The 21,538-nt window shown below is 39.6% G+C and overlaps 1 long non-coding RNA gene across 5 annotated transcripts in view; it reads left to right on the top strand.

The window, feature by feature from the left end:
* The window catches only part of LOC103217838 (uncharacterized), a 487,886-nt gene that overhangs the window by 260,486 nt on the left and 205,862 nt on the right, over nt 1–21,538 (top strand). For 2 of the 5 annotated variants that reach the window (XR_012094310.1, XR_005241431.2), the window contains exons 1-5: nt 1,396–1,693; nt 8,145–8,238; nt 8,879–8,977; nt 9,195–9,265; nt 10,155–10,358. This is a non-coding gene — a long non-coding RNA (uncharacterized lncRNA). Of the gene's footprint in view, nt 1–1,395; nt 1,694–8,144; nt 8,239–8,878; nt 8,978–9,194; nt 9,266–10,154; nt 10,359–21,538 lie in introns of those variants that run through there. The other 3 variants (XR_491276.3, XR_005241434.2, XR_005241432.2) reach the window with 2 other exon arrangements.

The raw sequence follows: 21,538 nt of genomic DNA, 5'->3' as shown, positions 1-21,538 counted from the left end.
CAGTGAAAGTTGAAAACCATTTTGTTCCTCCTCTCCATCCTAGTCTTGCTTCTTTCTCTCCAGCGATGACCACTGTCAGTAATTTGATATATAGTATTCCAGTCCATGTTTTTATTAGCTTATTACAGATTGTATGTGTCAGACAATAGATGGTATTGCTTTGTAGTTTTAAAATTTTGGCTGAATAATACACTGCATGAATTGTTTTGTGATTTGTTTTCAGTAAACAATATGTTTTTGAACTATATATTTTCATGCTTATAGATACAGTCCCTATTTTTTTTTTTTTTTTTTTTTTTTTTGAGATGGAGTCTTGCTCTGTCACCCAGGCTGGAGTGCAGTGGCGTGATCTCGGCTCACTTCAACCTCCGCCTCCCGGGTTCAAGCGATTCTCCTGCCTCAACCTCCTGAGTAGCTGGGACTACAGGCGCACATCACCATGTCAGGCTAATTTTTGTATTTTTAGTAGAGACAGGATTTCACCATGTTGGCAAGGCTAGTCTTGAACTTCTGGCCTCAGGTGGTCCTCCCACCTTGGCGTCCCAGAGTGCTGGGATTATAGGCATAAGCCACTAAACCTGGCCAGTCCCTTCATTTTAAACTGCATTCAAGTACTCAATTTGTGAATACAAATATCTACTAATTAATGTCTATTAATTCCTCACTTAAAAATAGTCATTGTTTTTCAATATTTTCTCCCAGTGTTTTATTTTTAATAAGAGGAACAATTGGCTCCACCTAATACTTCAATTTCAGCCCAAACTTGGCCAGAAGACATCATTGCCTTAGAGCAGCCTGTTTTCCAGTCGACACTGAACTGCTGTCGACGGGTAGATAGTTGAGAGTCCACATATGCCCCCAAATAGTTGCACACTGCCCGCTGGGCCTGATTCTGTTCCCTTTTCTGGAAAATGGGATCATAACTATTTCTATCTCCTTGGGCCGTATGAGGGATTGGTGTTGTGGAGCATGTACCACAGTGTCAAGCAGACAATAAGTCCCCTGTTCATGCACATACAGTATTTAATGCCTGGTATAGACCTAGACCCCAGCACCTGACTCCCTGGCCAATTGTTTTTCAAAGACACTCCCTGCCTGTGTTACCACTGTTGGTAAGACCACGTCTCTAAGAGTTAATCATCTGGAAGACAGAAATCCAACCACAAGAGGCAGAGGCAGTAGGCTGTAGAGTTAAGTGGCAGGCTCACAACCCCAAGTGCTGTCAGTACTCACAGCTTCTGCTTACCAGCAGCTGTCTGTACTCTGGATTGTTTTGAGCCTGTCTTTGCAGGGCTTGCTGGGGCCTGCCAAGTTCAGCTGCCTGCAGAAGCACAGCTCAGAGCCGTCGCTATAGGCCTATTCCTTGCACAGGTCCGGCCAATCAGAGCTCTGTTACCAGGCAGAGCCTCTCTCCGGCTCTGGTCACTGTCATCCTAGCTGTCCAGACACCCTTTTGCAATTTTTGTTTGAATTGATTTTTTTAAAAGCACCTGATATATACTTTTCTTCTTATTCTTCTCCTTCTAGTCCTCTATTCGAGGCCCACCACAGAGACACAGGAATGGAACTCAGAATCACAAACAAAGCAACCTCGGTGCAAGACAGAAAATGATCTTTAAAAAGACCCTCGTTTCATGCTTGCCAATGCTGAGACAATCGGCTCTGGAGGATATTTGGAGACACCGATTAAAAGGTAGTACCATCACCACATATTTAACGTCCGCCTCTTTTCCCTCTGCTTCTAGGAGTAGAGAAACCAACAAAACCAACAGGAGAGAGATGGTAAATTTCAAATAATCTGTCCCTCACCCCACCACTATTCCCACATTTCACAAGGGCCCAGCCACAAAGCCAGTGCAACATGACACCAATCATCAGCAGAGTGGAGCTGACAGACCCTGCCTTTCACCTCTTATGGCATATTTGCTCATCTTCTCTCTTCCCCACCCCTCTCTGATAAGAGAAAGGACGAAAGCAAGGCAAGCGCATTCCTGAGCGGGAGCTGCAAGCGCCCAGGCTCATGACTTCTGCGGAGCACACTGGAAGGGGAGAAAAGGAGGAGGGAAGATTGAGGGACCAAGATGGCAGGATAAAATGCTGTGGATGGAAGGGCAAGTTCTCCTGGGGTAGGAAGTATGAGAGGTCAGAGGGTTTGGGATGCCAAAGAACAAGAGAAGATCGAAAGTTTAATAAGCAACCTTGACCTATCCTATGGCACATCCTAATATGTTAGGAGAGATGTGAGTACAGATTGGAATACCTGTGTACCCATGCTGTTTTGAATTCAGTGATGGTTTGGTGCTGAAACATGCCCCATAGCTTTCTAAGCGTTACACTTACCTATACTCCATTTTTAAAGCAGTTTTATAAGAACATATGTAAGTAGATCAGTACCATTAAAATGGGGTTAATTTTTTTTCCAAGTCACAATGGTGTAAGGCAGGTTGTGGTGGGAGGACTAATTGTCCAGAAATCTGGCTAAAGCTAATTATTAAACTGTTATTGCTAAAAGAAAGGGGGAATTAGGCAGAAAGTCAGTCTACCTTGCTTCAAATGGATTTTCTCTAGAGATATGATCCTCTCAGTCTCTTCCTTAACCTCTCCTTCTCTTCCCCCTTTCTAGATTATTGTCCCAGTGGAAAGGGATTCTTAGTGTTATATAGATAGCAAGCACGATGCAAAAGTGTTGAAGCAAGAGTGTAAAGAATAATTAAAACATCTGGTGGGTTCTAATTTTATTTTTGAAGAACATAGCTTTAAAACAGGTGTAAAATGCAAGCCATGGCCCTAAAAGCCAGGGTCTAAAATATATGAGTTAAAAAATATCATGATTCCCACATCTTAAAGTTTTGCAGCTTCTCCCCCCACCCCAAACAAAAATACTCCTTTTAGGAATGAATATTTCGTGTGTTAAAGTGACATTTTTTATATTAGGAATTTTTAAAGGTTCATAATAATCTTTTTCTTAGTCTAAATTCAGACAAACTTAACACTTTTGATTTTAAAAAGTAAACAGCAGTAAGATCTCATTGTTATAAAATTATGCCTATCAGTATACATTGAGAGATCACAGGAATCATTCTGACATAAAAGTAACAAGGATGGTCTTAGGAATGGAATACTGGAGTGATTTTTTAAACTTTTTTGTACTTTTCAGTTTGAATAATTTTAAAAACAAAACTATATATTGTTTTCCACAGATAGAACGTAAATTTTTTTAAAAGGAAAAGAAATTAGGCAATCAGTCACTTGAGAAGTAATTGAATATGCCAATTATTAGGTTGGTGCAAAAGTAATGGTGTTTTTTGCCATTAAAAGGAATGACAAAAATCGCAAAGTACTTTTGCACCAACCTAACACTTATTCCTGTAGGTTTCATGAGGTTTCCTGTGTGTGTGTGTGTGTGTGTGTGTGTGTGAGAGAGAGAGAGAGAGAAAGAGTGATAGGGAGAGAGAGAGAAAGAGAGTAGCAGTGCCTCACTGCATCTGTTCCCAGGAGACATTTTGTGATATCTGAGTTCCAAGGAATGAGGATCAGACAAAAGGGGCAAAAGTAGTAGGAGGAAAAATGGAGATCAGGAAAACTGGCCATGACTCAGCAAAAACACAGTGATATTTTCAGAAACCCAAAGCCTCAAACATTACAAAGTCTCCTATACCCCTTGCTTCTGAATAGAGTTGTCCTGGCCCTCCCCATTTCAGGTGGGCCCCAGCCTAGGCTGGGTAAGCATTGAGAGTGAGGAGGCAGGTGGGTGGATTGTCCCTCAAGGTGCAAGGAGGGAACAAGTACCCTGTCTGTGGCTGATTGAACTGGGGAGGACCAGAGGCCGGAAGGTATTCTTAATAGCCAGTATTTCTCAGAAATGCAGCGGAAGTCTCCCAGACAAAGCAGACAGGTTGGCATCCCTTTCTTGAGAGTTAGTAAGAGGGAAAGGAGTGAGGCAAGCCTAGCCAACATACCAGGGACAGTGGTGAAATTTTGAGAATCTGGAGGGTCTGCCAGCTGTGCTTCCCACAGCAGCTTTCAGTGCCTGCCCCTGAAAAGCTGGCATACACCTGGCTGCCAGACCATAAAGGGACATACCTCGAGTGAAGGACCGACTGCCCCTAAATTCACTGCCTCGTGCCAGCTCCTAAGTTACTGTAGGGAGCTGTGTGGGTCTGGCCCCTCTGCATGGGTCCTGGGACCCTTCAGAAATCTATTCTTGTGCTTGGCATTCCGTCTTATCTTCTCCCTGCTCTGCTGTTAGGTGATGGGTGAACCTATCAACACCCTATCTCATGTCACCAAGTGCTCAGATTCAAAACTGAAATCCAGTTCCTACTAGATCACTAGCCCTCCTCTTTTACTTCCATTTCTCATAACCTACAAAGAAAAGAAGAAATCGCACATACGAACAAAAGATCGATAAAAAACAGAGGAGAGATTTCCTGGTGTTGGGTTGGGGGTACAGCAGGAAATTGTAGCCAAACAAATGACGCTCCATGGACAGAGAGTTACGCATCATGACCCTTGGTTTGAGCAACCCTAATGCAATACCAGGGTGTTAAAGGGCTGGAACTCTCTTGCCCTCTGGTAGGTTAGTTGTTAGCTGTAATATAATTTTACAGATGAAAAATTCCAGAGAGCAGTGACTTGCTCTGTGTTACACAGCGAGGCATAAATACAATGTACAGCAGCAACATAGGCCTAGTCCTAATTATTTGACATCCTAACACCTTTCCTTTGTTGTCTGAAGTAGCTTAGCTGAGATGAATGTCCAGTATGTTATTACAGTGGGAAGCCAGGCCAGCAGACTTCATTGTCCTCAGTTCTGTCTCAGTTACACTAAGCTTTCCTACCCCATTACCTGAGTTTTGAGATGTAAAGTGGAAAGACACATTTGGTTGACATTGTACCCAAGAAAGAAGGTAGAAATTCGTCATGCTTGTGCCTCCCAGGTCTCAGGGTGCCTGATCTGTTTTCTCTCGGCCCAGGCTCATCTTCAGGGCCACTTTGTCTTTCTTTCTTCTACACCAAGTATCAACCCAGCCCCTTTGTATATCTCAACAGTGATTTAGTGGACACTCTGGCTTACTGATTTTGTTCCATTACAAAATGAGTTTCCTGCCAGGATAGAGGGAGAGATTATATAGACAGACATACTTTTACAAAAACAAAAGGAATGTGGAAGGGTGATATGGGGGCACTTTCAAGATGGCAGGACCTTCTTCCAGGCCATGGCAGCTTCTGCCCACAGCCCAGAGAGGCCACTCATATGCTGTGAAAGTAAAGGCATTACCTCATCTCCTTGTCACCACCTGAGTGATCCATGAATGGGTGTTCTCTCCTCACTATAGGTGAACTTGGTCAGGACAAGAAGCTCCAAAGGCTTACTCGATTTCTTTGTTAGTGCTACCCTACTTTACTCTGTCATATTATATAAAGCTGTTTAGCCAGGCCCTTGCTTCATACATTCCATGTCACCGAACAAGAACTCAAATTCTGGTTAGCTGCCACCCCTTCCAAGTCAGTTTTACCTGATGTGCAGTTATGTGCTGAAATATACTGTGTCCTGTAGAAATGAGCAATGTGAGAGAAGGAGATGCAGAAGGAATCGAGTTGCACACTTTGGATCAGATTTGTGCGAGTTATATGGATGAACTGACTTGCCCCAAACTAGATGAAGAAATCCTCCTCTAAAACTCAGCCAAGAGCCTGTTTATAGAGGGCTTCATTGTTTATAATTTCCATGTCAGTGCTTCTAAAATGCTCACTACTCTCTTGTTTTGGCCTTACTAAACTGAGGTGAGCTATGTGGTTCTTGCCCCCGATTTATCAGTGTGAAAAGAGAGTCTTTAGGGATTTAACCATAGACAAGTCCCCAGGGGAGTAAGGGGTAGAGGTAAAGTAAGCATCCTGCTTTTCCAGCCTCTTCCCTCTTGACTCCACTGCCTTAAAGCGAGGTGTCTCCAGAAACCATGGTCACCTCCTCTTTGTGAGGCAAACATGAATCTCTCTTGGCCTATTACTCCCAAGGAAAGCAGAATATGAAAAGACATGTCTTTTGCCTTGCCAGATGGCTTCAGGGTAAAATTCTTCCCCAAACTAAGTGTTAGAGTCCAGTCAACTGTTTCAGGGAGGGCAAGAAGTAACATGGAGAAGTATTTAATCCTCTTTCTTCCCCGAAATTCCATGACATCCAAGCTTGTTGTGAGCAGGCCCTGCCAAGGCAGACAAGATCATTGAGCTGAAATCAAGAGAATGGGTCCTTGGCAGAGCAGACCCTTTTAAGGATGAAGATTGGATGCTGGGGAAATCCTACCAGGCCTTGGCAGTCTGAAGGTTTGAGGTTCCAGACTGGGCTCTCTCATTTTCCATACCTCCCGAGGAGCTGGCTGCATAAGTCATGAAATAAGCTGAAGAATCTTGAGCACCATCTAACCCATCTGGGCACCCACAGTGGAAAATTATGGGAGTAATATGTTGGGACAGCCCTGGGCTTCTTAAGACCAATGCATATTTTTATGCTTTTCTGCATACTTTGTACAACTTTTCATTTTGAAAAAAATGAACAGGTCACATGAAGAATGGCTACTTATTCTTCAAATGCTTTGGAGAAGCCAGAGCTTGGGGAACCCAATGAAAGGGAGAGTGAGGGTAACCAAGGAAAATCGCTCTCAGGAGAAGCATGAAGGAGCAGCACATTGGGTCTCAAACCCTGTTAGACTGAATGCTTGGGCATTTTGTGCTGGTTTTTGTGATAGAATTAGCATTAGGACTCTTGAATGAATTCATGGGACAGGATTTATGCTCCTACTTTACACCAAACACTAGAAAGGTAAAAATAAAAAATGAATAAGGGGTGGCTTTTTCACCTAAGGAACGTTTTGCTTGAGAAATCAAAGCTTTGAAAGCACAGGGACTTCTATTTAGGTATTTGTTTTCACTACTTTTTTTCCCGTGCTCTTCCTTACTCTTTTTCCTCTCTTCTGTCTTCCTCTCATCTTTTCTGCAAAGCTCTGTGTGAGTCTTCTAAACACGAGACAGTCCGAGTCATTGTGATTTAACAGATACCGAAAGAGCAGCACCCTTACCTGACCCTCAATGCAGGACACTACGAATGGGCTATATGGAGCATTTGGGAACTCTCTTAGCCGAGGCTGATTCTAGAGGCTTCACTCTGGGTCGTATCTGGGAAAACTGACTTTGCTTCAGGAGCCTCAAAACTTCATATTGGGACATGCAGGAGAGCAAATCAGAGCAAATATGTTGGAGACTTTCCTGCCTTATCCTGACCAGGAAAGAGCAAAAGGTCTGAGAGCCTGGCTGAGCACATGTGGGCTCCATGGATGCTACATTCTGCAGTGAGCTGTTCTTGACTCCCACATCCCTATTCCAGGTTCTACCCCCCACCCAACTGGCTACTCCTCAGTTTCCCCATTTCTTTTATCTCTCTCTGCCTCTCAAGCAGCCATCTCTTTCAGATGCTCTGTTCTCCACTCCCTTTTACAAATTCTTTCTCAAAGACCTCATCCATTCCCATGGCTTTGATTGTCACCCACAGTAAATGTTGTCTCTCAAATCGGAACCTCTCTCCTGGGTTCCAACCCTAATTGATTATTGGGTGTTGCAACTGAATTTCCTTCTCAAATAAGACACACAGTGTCAATCTCTTGACCTGTTTCCTCTCTGGTTTCTCCCATCTTAGTACATGTCACCAAGATGTACCCAGTCTCCCATGCTAGAAATCTGAGAACATCCTGGACTCTGCCCCTTTTATCACCCTCCTTACGAGTCACTAATACTATTGATCATGATTTCTAAAACTCAATAGAAATCAGTATCTTGGCTTTCTCACCTGTTTCTTCCACTCTTCAGGCCCATTCATTTCTGTCTGCAACCATAACTCCTAACCATCAAGTGGTCCTCACACCATGAGATTGTGAATGAATTCCTTCACCTGTCTGTGGTATTTCTTCATCTAAAACAGGAGGACATTGGACTACATCTCTGAGAACGTTTCTAGCTCTGATATTCTTTAATTGGTTAGCTTGCATATATCACAGGCTGTAAAGCAAAAAACTGAGTTTTCTCTCCTTTCACTTATTCCTTGCTTCCCAATAACTTTTTAAATTCTTCTTTCTCCATTTTGCTTTTGATAGAAATGTGGCAGCCCAAGACCCAAGCAAGGATAGGATTTCCCAGACATTCCCAAGGGAGACAATCCCATGTGCTTTCCTTCTGATGTCACATCAGGTAAGGGGGTTGCCTGGGGCTAGAGCTTAAACAGAGTGGGTGTTGTTCTCATTGTTATCATCACTGTTACTGTTTCCAGGGTACTGCTCCATGGCTATGCAGAGGCAGACACTCAGGTGGAAAGTTATAAGACAATTTCCCCCTGTAAATTAATCAGAGGGTGCATATGAACATCTTGTTGTTCCCACTTCACCCCCACCTCTGTCTCTTCAGCTAAGACACCAGTTTAATGAGGTGGTTCCTGAGGCTTGGAGTTTCCCTAAAGACTGCGCCTCCTTTGGTGTTGATTTAGAAGCTCCATTGAGGGTACCAAGGGGGAGTGGTGAGATGGCACCCTTGCTGAGAGCTGGGGGTTAGATGGCACCCTTGCTGAGGGCTGGGGAACTCACCATAGTCTTTGAAATAACACTGCCCTCTGTAAGCATGAGGAGTCACCATTCTTTTTGACTTCCCACTGGCTGGGAGGTGATAGGGAAGAGCGACGACTTCCATTCTCCAGTCCCCTGAAGTTGGTGTTTTGCCTCATACTGTGCAGGAAGTAGGCAGTTTGTCTTCCGTGTCTCCTATCACTTTTCTGTATACTAAAAAGATCACTGAGAAATGGCTTGTTTTTTTTCTTTTGTACACATCATCTTCCTAGAATCTGAAGGCTGCTAGAGAAGGGAGAGGCACATGCAAGTGCATCCCATGCTGATTGTTGTTGAAATACCTGGAAAGAAACTGGCAAAGACTGTCCAAGGTATGCTAAGACATGTCCGAACTTACAAAACAGTAGAACCTGAATAGGAATTTGAAGTTGTCTATACTCTCCTCAGCCACACCCTGCCATTTTACAGGTATGAAAAATACAATTTTCAGCAAATTAGTGATGGATACAAAGTATGTGGATGCCCAATCCCATGTACTTTCCATTACCGTCTGCTTCCTAATTGTGTGTGGATTTCCTTGTTCTTCAGAGCCAAGGAGCATCAACATTTGGCTTCAGAAATGCTGCTAAATCCTGGATAAACAAGAGTGAACAAGCAAGGTAGCATTCAAGGTCTCTTATTCCTAAACCCAGTTGCAATGCTTGTATTAAACCCTGAGCTCCAGGCTGCTTCAGTGCTATTAAACTTCCTCTTTACAAAGAGAGGAGAAAATGTGGGGTATCAGACATATCCCACTCTTCCAAGGCCCCGTGCAGACTCTTAAAAGATGAGAGGGTTTTTGTTTGTGCATATGGATCAAAGAAAGACTTCCTTGAATTTTGGTCAGCAGGGTTTGTTTTAGACTGTGAAGAGTGGAAGAGGTCTCAATTGAGTGATTTCATGGAGGACTGGGAAGATCTCTTTCCTCACCCAGAATCACTGTTGAGGTGCATTCAACCATTAGAATTCCACTAAGGGTAAAATACTGGGAATAGCGTAGGTTAGGAGTCATTGTACCTAGCTTCCAAGCATGGTTCTGCCCCTGTAATTTATAACTTCATCCATATGTTCATTTAATTAGGAAAGAAAACAGTCATTGAATTAATATACGTCTTGTACTATTCTGTGTGCTGAGTGTTCAGTGTGAAATAATGCAATATTTTTATTGGACTTATAATGTGGTGGGGAAAGCAATAATTCACACATACATATATAATATAATAATACCAATGTTATGAAGGAAGCAAAAATCAAATAAGGCAGTAGAAAGTACCAGACAAGGAGATGTGTTTGTGTAGGGGTGTGGTATAGTGCTTTAAAATAGGTCCACAAACTCTTTCACCCTCTCTTCAAAAGGTGCAGCCTAAGCTACCTCCCCTTGAGTGTGAGCTTGGCTTAGTGACTTCTTCTAGCAAATAGAATAAAGTAGAAGTGATGATGTATGGCTTTCAGGCTGGATAATAAAGCCACTGTGTCTTCTTCCTCTTGTTTTTGGATTGTCTCCTCTAGGGAAATTAGCTGTCATGTGAGGATACTCAAACAGTTTATAAAGAGGTTCATGTGGCAAGGAATGGAGGCCTCCTGCCAACAGCCATGTAAAGGAGCCATCTAGGAAACAGATTCTCCAGCCCCAGTCAGACCTTCAGATAATTACAGCCCCTACCAATATTCTGACTGCAGTGGAAGGAAAGACCCTGAACTAGAACCACCCAGGTAAGATAATCCTGGATTCCTGACCTAGAGAAACTCTGAGATAGTATTTGTTGTTTAAAGCCACAGCTTTGTGGGACAATGTATTAAGCATAACTAATACATGTGATTAGGGAAGCTTTTAATAAGAGGTTAACAGATTAGCAGAGACCAGAATGAAAAAGGCGAATGAGCCAGGTAAATATATGTGTGAAGAATGCTTAAAGTAGAGGGGATAGAACTGGCATAGGTCCTGTGGTTAGAACAAGCTTCATATTTTTCAAGGAAAATTGCAGGACTTGGAAATGGGCAAGAGATACCTGAGTATCCATTCAGTGGAGGGCTGAGCATTGTCTAGGATATCCTCTGGGGATATCTGATTATATTGAGATGTTTCTGTTTAACTGAATTTCTATTTTCTAATTTATTTTACTTGTGGAAAACTGACAGTAACGCAAATGATCCTCCTTAAAGAAATACAACAAATTTTGTCTAGTAGAGATGTGACTGAATTCTACCCTGTAGAAAAGAGAGTCCCAAACAATACATTTTAAGCAGCTCTATGGAAATATAATTCGTATACCATACAATTCATCCATTTAAAGCTTAAAATTCAGTTTTGTTCAGTATGTGCACAGGGTTGTACAAACAGCACAACAATCTAATTTTAGACCATTTTATTGTTCCTCCTCATCCCTGCAAAGAAACCCCATCCCCATTAGCAGCTCCTTCTCATTCTTTTTCATGTTTTGCTTTCCCCCATCTTCCAAGCCCTAGGCAACCACTAATCTACCCTCTGTCTCTATAGATTTGCTTATTCTGAAAATTTTATGTAAATGTAAACCTACAGTATGCAGTCTTTCAAAACTGATTTCTGTCACTTAGCATAATGGTTTCAAGGTTCATCTATGCTGTAACATGTATCAATACTTCATTCTTTATTGCCAAATAATATTCAATTGTATAGATAACTATATTTTTGTGGTTTTTGTATAGGTAACTATTTTCTCCCATTAGGAGGTTTGCCTTTTTCACTTCTTGATGGTATTATTTGCAAAATAATAGTTTTTAATTTTAAATCCAATTTATATTATTTCTTTTGTTGCCTGTGCTTTTGATGTTGTATCAAAGACACCATCACTTGACATAAAGCCACAAAGGTTTATTTTTTTGTTTTCTTCTAAGAGTTTTAGTGTTTTAGCTCTTACATTTAGGTTTATGATTCATTTTCAGTTTATGTCTGTATGTGTTATGTGGTAGAGATCCACATTTATTCTTTCGTATGTGGATGTCCAGATGTCCCTCCACAATTTGTTAAATAGAGTATTCTTTCTTCATTAAATTGTGATTGTACTTTTGTTGAACATCAACTGATCGTAAAAATATGGTTTATTTATGCACTCTCAATTTTGTTTCATTGATCTATACATCTAACCTTGTGTCAGTACCACACTTTCCTGGTTACTATAGATTTGTAGTAAATTTTGAAACTGGGAAGTTTGAGTTATCTAACATTTTTCTTGTTTCTCAAGATTGTTTTAATTTTTGGGGTCCCTTGCATTTCTAAATTAATTTAAGGACCAATTAGTCATTTCTGCAAAAAAAGCAGCTGGTAACTTGATTGGAATAGTTTTGTACTTGAGGGTTAAATTGGGAAGCATAGACATCTTAAAAAATATGAAGTCATCTGATCCATGAACATGGACTATTTTTCTATTCAGTAGATCTTTAATTTCCTTCAATGATGTTGGTGTATGTCTTGCACTTATTTTATTAAATGTATTCCTAAGTATTTTGTTCTCTTTAATATTATTATAAACAAAATTGATTTCTTAATTTCATTTTTGAAATTTTACTGAAAATGCATAGAAACCCAGTTATTTTATTTTAGCATATTGATCTTGTATTCTGCAAACTTACTCATTTACCAGTTTTAATAGTTTTTCAGTGAAATTGTAAATAGTTTCTATATACAAAATCTTGCTATCTGCAAATAGAGATAGTTTTACTTTTTCCTTTTCAACCTTTGACTTTCATTTTCACTTCTTTTTCTTCAATAATTGCCCTGGCTAGACCCTCCATTACGATGTTGAATAGAAGTTGCAAGAATACACATTCTCATCTTAATCCTGATCTTATGGGGAGAGCATTCAGTTGTTTACTATTAAGTATGATATTAGCTGTAGGCTTTCCATAACGATCTTTATCAAGCTGAGAAGGTTCTTTTCTAGTTCTAGTTTGTTGAGCATTTTTATCTTAAAAGGGCATTGGGCTTTTGTCAGCTTTTTTTTCTATGTTCATTGAGAAAGAACATAAGAAAATGCTTTGCCCTTTCTTCTATTAGTATAGTATTTTACATTAAGTAATTTTTTGCTGTTAAACAAACCTTGCATTTCTAGGATAAGTCTCACTTAGCTTTAGTGTATATATGTGTTTATATGTTGTTTTATTGAATTTTCTTGTGCTTTGTTGATTACTTTTGGGTCTATATTCATAAGGGGTAATGATCTGACGTTTTGTTTTCTTGTGATGTCTCTTTGTATGATGACCCAGTAAAATGCTGACTTCAGATAATGAAGTGAGAAGTGTTCCTTGCTCTTGTGTTTTTTGGAAGGGTTTCTGAAGTATTGGTATCAATTTTTCTTGAATATTTGATGAATTTTAAACTTGCTAACGCAACTGCTTTACTTGTTAAAGATTTATTCATTATTTCTATATTTCTTGAGTAATTTTCTGTAATTTGTGTCTTCTAAAAATTTATCTAACTCAGATACATTATCTAATTCATTGGTACGTGGTTGTTCATAGCATTCCCTTATGAATTTTTTTATTTATGTAAGGTTGGTAATGATATCTCTTCTATTCTGACTTTATAATTTGAGCCTTCTTTCCTTTTTTTTTTTTATTATTCTAACTAAAAGCCTTGTCAATTTTATTGCTCCAAACATTATACTTAGTTTTCCTATTGGATTTTAGCCAGTTTTGCATCTATTAGTAAATTCATGCCAACATTTCTGTCACCCTACATACTTTGTTCTTCAAATTCTTTTTTGTAACAATATTAACAGGTTACTAATTCTCTCATTAATTAATGAGGGGAATTTATACTTTTATGAAAGTGATGTTTTTAAATTTTTGAAAATTATACTTTAGCAGAAAATATGAAAAGAAGTAAAGAGCCAGAGAGTCATGGAAAATGAGATGAGAGGGAAAGACAGGGCAGACCACCAAAGACCTTGAAGGCCATGCTAAGGAGATTAGTTTTACTCTGAGTGGGGTGAGAAGCTTTTGTCATCCCCTTAGACAAGTCTTGCCCCTAACTGAGACCTCAGGTATCTGTAATATGTTTCTATGCCTCCTCACAGGGTGACTGTGGAAACAGAATGAGACAGAATGAAATCAAAAATTGCATTGTTATTGTTAGTGCTCAACTGGTTCACCTATGAGGTCAGTTTTCAGGTACTAACAACTTGGCCTAAATTTATTGTTTTCGAATTCTTACCTATTACCAGGATTTCTGAGGGAAGCAGATACAGAGAATTCCAGAAGGCTAAGCCCTGGATTCTGAGAAAGGTAATTTTGTCCAGGAAAATGCTGGTGATTTGTGCATGGATATGGGATATAGTATGATCATTAGATCCCTGAAAGAAAAGGAGACAGGGCTGGAGAGGTCTGAAAGCTCAAAAGGCAAATTTGACCTGTGTCTTCAGAACTCCACATAGAACTAACTCTAGGGGGCTAGAAGGCTAAGGTGATAGAAGGGTAGGGTTGAGGAGCGGGCAGACAGATCAAGAGCAATGCTGAAGTGCATTTCATGAAGCTGATGGAAGGCCTGAGAACTCAAAGGTTTGAGCTTGAAGAAGAAAGCAAACTACTAGACATGAGCATTTGCAAAGCAGGTTTAAAGCATCAGTGTACTATGATGTTTGAAACTGAGTGACAGAGGCCAAAAGGAAGGATAGCACAGTAAACCAGAGGAAAAAAATCCCTTGCACAAATTAACAAGCATTTCTCCTTAGCCTACATCTCAGGGTATTCACAGATGGGAAAATGAATCAAATCAGTATCTCTCTCATTTTATTTTCGTTATTTTTATTTTATTTTGCCCCTGGCTTGACCTAGATCTTAAGTTATTCGTGGAGATTTAAAAATATATTCCAGCACTCAAAATCCTCCCTGGCAAACCTCTGCCAGTTGTATAACGTAAATTTTTGTTATTTATACTAGCTCCATTTTTCATGTCTGTGTTTTTCAATAGTCCCTCAGCTTGCCTTTCCCAGAGTTCAGCTAAAGTCCTGGGAAGCAATGGTAACCCCGAGACAACCTCTCAGGCAAGTCTAATGGGCTGAAATAGGTGGCCTCCAAAGAAGGAGGATATACCCAGGGAATGGTCTGAGCACACAGCCCTGGTTATTTGAGATAAAGGAAATCTAAATTACTCTGCTCTCAAGTCTTTTGAAGGGGCTTGGTTTATCAGCCATGACCTAGTACATAGGGCTATAAAGTATGTTCTTCAAAGATTTTCTTGTCTTCCTCGTTCTCTCCTTTCTATTAAGAGTAGAAGTCCTCAGGAAAAGAATCGTATAAACATAAGGGCAGAATTAAGATAAATGCATTTCTTTTCCTTAGGAAATTTTCCATGACGAATGAACAGTACTCTACCCCTTAGCCAGCCAGGTCAAGTGTTGGCTCTTTAAAGAAGATTCACTTTTCTAAAGCTGAGGCTGGGGGTTGGGTCTGGGGACCTGATAAGAGATGAGGGCTTGCCAGAGAAAATAGTTCTCTAGAAAAGGAAAACTGATGGTCAGTGCTGATCTCTCCCAAAAGGTTTGCTGCCCCTCTGTGGTTTCAGAGCTGATGATAGATTCTATATTATTGCTTTGGGGCCTCTCCCCCAGTGCCCCTCTGGAGCTGATCGACCATTCACAGCTGTAGCTGTGAGTGCTGAGAACACTTATTTATTTATTTATTTATTTATTTATTTATTTATTTATTTATTATTTATCTTTAGTTTTATTTTAGTTTTAGAGATGGGCTAGAGTACAGTGATAATCATAGCTCCACTGGGCTGGATACTCCACTGGGCTGGAGTACAGTGACAATCATAGCTCACTGCAGCCTCAAACTCCTGGGTTCAAGCAGTCCTCCTGCCTTAGCCTCCTAAGTAGTTGGAACTCCAGGCGCACCCCATCACACCTGACTATTGTTTATTGATTTATCGATTTTCGATTTGGGGTCTTTCTTTGTTGCCCAGGCTCTTCCTGAACTCTTGACCTCAAGAGACCCTTGTGCCTCAGCCTCTGAGTCACTGGGATTGCAGGCATGAGCAACCAAGTCTGGCAAAAACGCTTTCAATAGGGGGTACCCTGCTCATCCCCGATGGACACAAAGCTTGTTTTCCTACATTTGCACTAAAGAGTGAGCACACTTGTAGGTTATGTAATTGGAAAAGCTTCATGGAAGAAAAGTATCAGAATATCTGGGTCCCAAACCTGGCTCTGTCACTGAATGAAGCTTGGAGAGTGTAAGCTCACCTAGCGTAGCTCACCTAGTGTAGCTCACCTAGCTAATGCTACAACTTGTGAAGCTGGCAAGAATTGAGCCATATTGCCTAATATCCTTCCAAGTTCTAACATTCTGTGTCTGAATGTTACAGAGATCCCTGAATATCTTTAGATGTATATTTGCTTTCTTTTTCTATGTCTCCTTCTTGTACTCCCTCTGTATTTTTTTATGTTTGTTTGTTTGTTTGTTTGTTTTTTGAGGGCTTGGTCTAGCAAAGTTAGAAAGCCCTAATTAGCAGATAAAGAAAACGTTACCTTAGGAGTCCTGCTTAATTTTACTTATGGAATGCTACCAGTTTTGAAATCAAGTAGGGATGGGATGTTTGATGTCTAGGAATGTCAGGCCCAAAGGACATTCTGGAGTGAAATCTTATGCAACAGTAAAACATCATGGACTGGAGATAAGAGAACTCGGGAAAAATGATCATCTTATTGGTGTACTCACTGCATGCTAATACAGAGGTTCTGGTTGTCAAGGGAAGAGACGTACAAGCTGAAGCATAGATGGACAAGAAGAAAATGAGGATATGAAATGCAGGTGGTGAGTTATTTTTGTAAGTTTGTATCAGTTTTCAGGACCTTTGACCATCACCCCAAGAGATGACACTTTGTTTGGGCTGTACTGACACCAAGTAGTGAATTGAATAGAATCTTAGTCGCATGATTGCGACTGCTTGGGGCCACTGCTGTGAATAAGGCTAATGGGAGTGGATTATCATGCACACACATAAGTAAAATGAAAATAAAAAGAGGGAGAAAAAGCAAAAGAAGGAGAATAGTTTTATTAAAACAGGCTAGCCTTCTATCAACACATCAGAAGCTTAATCTCTTTGTTTCATCTTTAAAATAAACACTTTGATACCACTTGGTATCTTTCTCACTAATCCTCAAATACTTTTAATCACTCTTGAATATAGCCACAGTCTTAGTACTAGATTTGTTTAAAATATTCCTTTCTACTCACACTGAACCCATTCTTGGAGTCCAGTTTCTTAGAAACTTGTCTATTTCCCTGAAACTTTTGGCCATATTTCCACAAAAAAATAATCTCTCAAAAATTTTCAAATATTTGGCAGTGGCAACCCAGAAAAGTCCAGCGATAGGCAAAGCTGGAGAGGCATGACTAAACTTTCTCAGAACTCCTGGTTTTCAACTAAACAGTCCAAGAAGTCAGCAAAAGCTAGCCTTCTGTCTCCCCCACCATCTTCTCTGTTCTTTTTGTTTTCTTTGCACCTCTCCACTCACTTCCTTCTTTAGTACTGTTGTGGCACTAATAAAAACTGCCAAGTTGCCATTATTGAGATATGCTAGGACTATCTGGTATCTCTGGTTCCTCAGGTTTTAATTAACTCTCCCTGAAGTGTTAACAGACTGTATTCAAGTCCTTCTCCCACTCACTTCAGCTTATGGATCCTGATGCAGAAATTCTACTCTCACTTTCCCACTTACAGTTTGGAGCAGGCAATGATGCCAGTAGGTTGAGTTGGAGGGGACTGGTAGAGTTGGAGAGTAGTGGGTGAGGAACTGGGAGATAGATCCTAGTCAGTGATGAACCTTTTAAGAATGTGTAACTTGACATGCAGCTCCATGGGCTGGAAAAGTTAGAAAGAATTTCTGTGAAGAAGCTGGTTCTGCAAAGTCTCACAATCCCAATGGGTGTGCAATCCCTGCAACTCAGGAAAACCAGAGAGAAAGGGTAGACAGTAGCATGGAAGAATCACGATTGCTGAGCAGCTGCATCCCCCTCATAAGGATGGGGCAGATGGGATGGGAGATGACCATAAGGAGAGACCACACAAGAAGATTCCTCTGAGATTAATTAAACTGGGGGTTTTAACCAGAAAAACAGTCGTGAAATCATTGACTTGATGAGACGATTTTTAAAAATAATTAGAAATCAAACCTGGTTTTAAAGGCTATGAAGAAAACAACTCAGCTCAAACTGGAAGGATAAGCCAAAAACAGAGTAGAGACCTTTATGTGAAGGAGGTGGCAAATGCTTCACCTGCCAAGTATCTCACTCTGATTGTCCACACTCTGGACAGGAGCAGCTCCCTGTGCTCCAAATTTTCAGGAGAAAGTAAGGGAAAGACTTGAATGAGTCAGAACCCAGGACCAGACTTTTCTGAAGAACCTGACTTTGGAGGTTTCTGGCAGGAGTAGTCTAAGCAGAGTTCAGGAATTTTATTTATTTGGGGGTCATCTTTAGATGACCAAGTTTTTCCCACTTCCAGCCAGAAGCATCAAAGTTGCAACTCGAGGACTGAACCATGGAATTCTTGAACTGCCCAATTCATGCGTCTAGCAGCTCCTGAATTCTAAATCATAACTCTGAAGATTGCTTTGTGGTGATGGTGGTAATAGGGATGAGAAATGTCCAATGAATGTCAGTTACCTAAAAAATGCCAAATAAAAGTATATGATCTCAAAATGCGCACAGATAATAAGCTATTGTCTAAAGGCATAATTAAGAGGTATGGATTCTGAGCAAGTGTTTCATGCCATGGGTACAACTGACAAAAAAAAAAAAAATCATTTTTGAATTCCATTGGTTAGTGGGGTCAGAGCACTGGTTATTTGGCCTGGTTGATGCATCTTTTTCTTGGGGTCTGGCTTCTTTAACTCAGCATAATTATTTTGAGATTCGCCTGTGTTACGGATTGCATCAATAGAAAAAAGAATGTGTCTTTTTTATTACTGAATAGAGTACCATGCTATGTACAAGATATGCCAAATCTGGTATGACCATTTACCTGATGAAAGACATCTGGGTCATTTATAGTTTTGTGCAATTATAAATCAAGCTGCAATAAACATCCATGTATAGGTTTTCTGTGTGTGAAGATAAGTGATTATTTTACCTAGGGATGGGATTGCTGGATTATATGGTAAGTATATGTTTAACTTTTAAAAAATCTGCCAAACTGTTTTCCAAAATGGCTATGCCCAACAGTAACGTGTGTGTCCCAGTCATTCCATATCTTTGGCAACACATGAAATGGGTCAGTGTGTTCAATGTTAGCCATTCCAGTAACTTCGTAGTGGTATCTAATTCTAGTTTGGTTTGCGTTTCCTGAACAACTGCTGATGTTGAGCATCTTTCTGTCTATTTATTTGCCAACTATACATTTTCTTTAGTAACTATCTGTTCAAATCTTTTGACCGTTTGTATTTGATTACTTGCTTTCTTATTATTGAATTTTGGGAGTTCTTTATGAATTCTAAATGCAGCTTCTTTGTCAGATGTATTATTTACAGATATGTTCTCCTAGGCTGCCTTTTATCTTTTAATTCTTTTTACAGAATTTACAAAATTCTGTCTTTTGAAGAGGAGAAGTTTTTGACTTTGAAAGCTAATATATAATTTTTTTTTTCGTTTTCTGGATTATGCTTTAGGTGTAAGACCTAAGAAATCTTGCCTAATTCAAGTTCACAAATGTTTTTATCCTATACTGTCTTGTAAGGGTTTTATAGTTTAGATTTTACATTGTGGGATGTATTTTGGGTTACTTTTTTATTATGATGTAAAATATGGATTGAAGATCATTCTTTGGCATGCGGGTATCCAAATGTTACAGCACAATTGTTTGCAGCCTACCCTTCCTACTCTAAATCATCTTTGTACCTTGGTAAAAAACCAAGTTGTCCATCTCTGCGTGGATCTATTTTTGAACCCTGTCTTCTGCTCCATTGATTTGTTTGTTGGTCTTGATGCCAATAGCACACTGTCCTGATTTCTTCAGCTTTTATAATAAATCTTGAGCTCAGATAGTGTTAGTCATCCAGAGCTCAGATAGTGTTAGTCATCCAACTTTGTTTTTCTTTTACAATTTTGCATTAAATTTGTTCTAGACCTTTTGAATTGTCACATGAATTTTAGAAACAGTTTGTTAAATACACCAAAAATCTGCTGGAATTTTGATTAGGATTGCACTGAATCTATAGCTCAATCTGGAGAGAACTGACATCTTAACAACATGAATGTTCTGACCCATGAACATGATGGAATCTCTCCATTTATTTGGGTTTTTAAAGATATCTTTAGCAACATTCTGTAATTTTCAGGGCATAGCCCTTTCACATATTTTGTCAGAATTGTCTTTAAGTATTTCATATTTTTGATGTTATTATAAATAATATTATGTTTAACATCAATTTCTAATTTATCATCGTTACTATATAGAAATCCAATTGATGTTTTATAGATTCTCTCTGATTTTCTACTCTTCAGTCACGTAGACTATAAATAAAGTTTCACTGCTTTTCCAATCTGGATGGTTTTTATTTCTTGCTCTTGTCTGACTGCCCTGACTCAAACCCATAGGACAGTGCTAAATAGAAACTGTTAGAGTAGACATAATTTTCCTGTACCTTGTCTTAGGAGAAAAACATTTGGTTTTTTACCATTAAGTAAGACCGAGGCAGTTCTCTTCTCTTCCTGGTTGGCTGAAGGTTAGTGGGTTTTTTAATTTTAATTTTAATTTCTTGGTAAGGAATGAACACTGAATTTTGTCAAATGCTTTTTTGGTATCTATCTGAAATATCATATGATTTTTATTTTTAAAGTATGCTAAGATAGTGAATTGCATTGATTTGTCATCAAATATTAAACCAACCTTGCATTTCTGGGATAAACCCTATTTGGTCATTTGTAAAATTCCTTGTACATATTGTTGAACTTGATTTGCTAAAACTTTGTATAGACATTTTACATCTATGTTTGATGGCAGTTAGTATGTGATTTTCTTTTCCTGTAATATATTTGTATGACTTTTGTATCAGAATAAGCCTGATTTCATAAAGAGTTGGAAAATATTTTGTCCTTTTCAACTTTTAGAGTTGTTTATGTAGAATTGGTATTAATTCTTTCTAAAATGTAATTCACCAGTGAAGACATCTAAGCCTGAAGTTTTCTTTGTGGGAAGATTTTTAACTACAAATTTAATTTTTTAATTAGATATAGAGCTATTTGTGCTAATGTTACCTATTTCTCCTTGAGTGAGCTTTGGTAGTTTGTGCCTGATAGAGTTTGAACGTATGTTCCTGCAAAATCTCATGTTGAAATGTAATCCCCAACATTGGAGGTGGGTCTTAGTGGGAGGTGTTTGGGCAATGGGGGTGAATCCCTCATGGCTTGTTGGTGTCTTCACAATAGTGAGTGGTTCTCCTGAGATCTGGTTATTTAAAAGTGTCTGGCACCTCTCCCACAACCCACACACACTCTCCCTCTTGCTCTACTTTCACCATATGATGTGCTTGCTACTTCTTTGCCTTCTTCCCTGAGTAAAAGCTCCATGAGGCTTCCCAGAAGCTGAGCAAATGCTGGTGCCATGCTTGTACAGCCTGAAGCACCGTTAGCCAATCAAATCTCTTTTCTTTATAAATTACCTAGTTTCAGAGATTTCTTTATATAGCAACACAAAGAACAGACTAACACAGTGTCTTTCCAAAAATTTGCCCCTGTCACTTAGGTTGTCAATTTATTGGCATAAAGTTATACATAATATTTTCCTATTGTCCTTTTCATATGGTAGAATCCATAGTGATGCCACCTCTCATTCCTGATATTGGTAATTTGTGTCCTTTCTTACTCTCTGATTTTTCCTGATCAGTCTGATCAGAGGTTGATTATTGATGTTT

Source organism: Chlorocebus sabaeus, chromosome 10 (assembly GCF_047675955.1).
Source record: "Chlorocebus sabaeus isolate Y175 chromosome 10, mChlSab1.0.hap1, whole genome shotgun sequence".
NCBI lineage: Eukaryota > Metazoa > Chordata > Mammalia > Primates > Cercopithecidae > Chlorocebus > Chlorocebus sabaeus.
The sequence above is the reverse complement of the archived record's forward strand: the minus strand, read 5'-3'. Positions and strand labels throughout refer to the sequence as shown.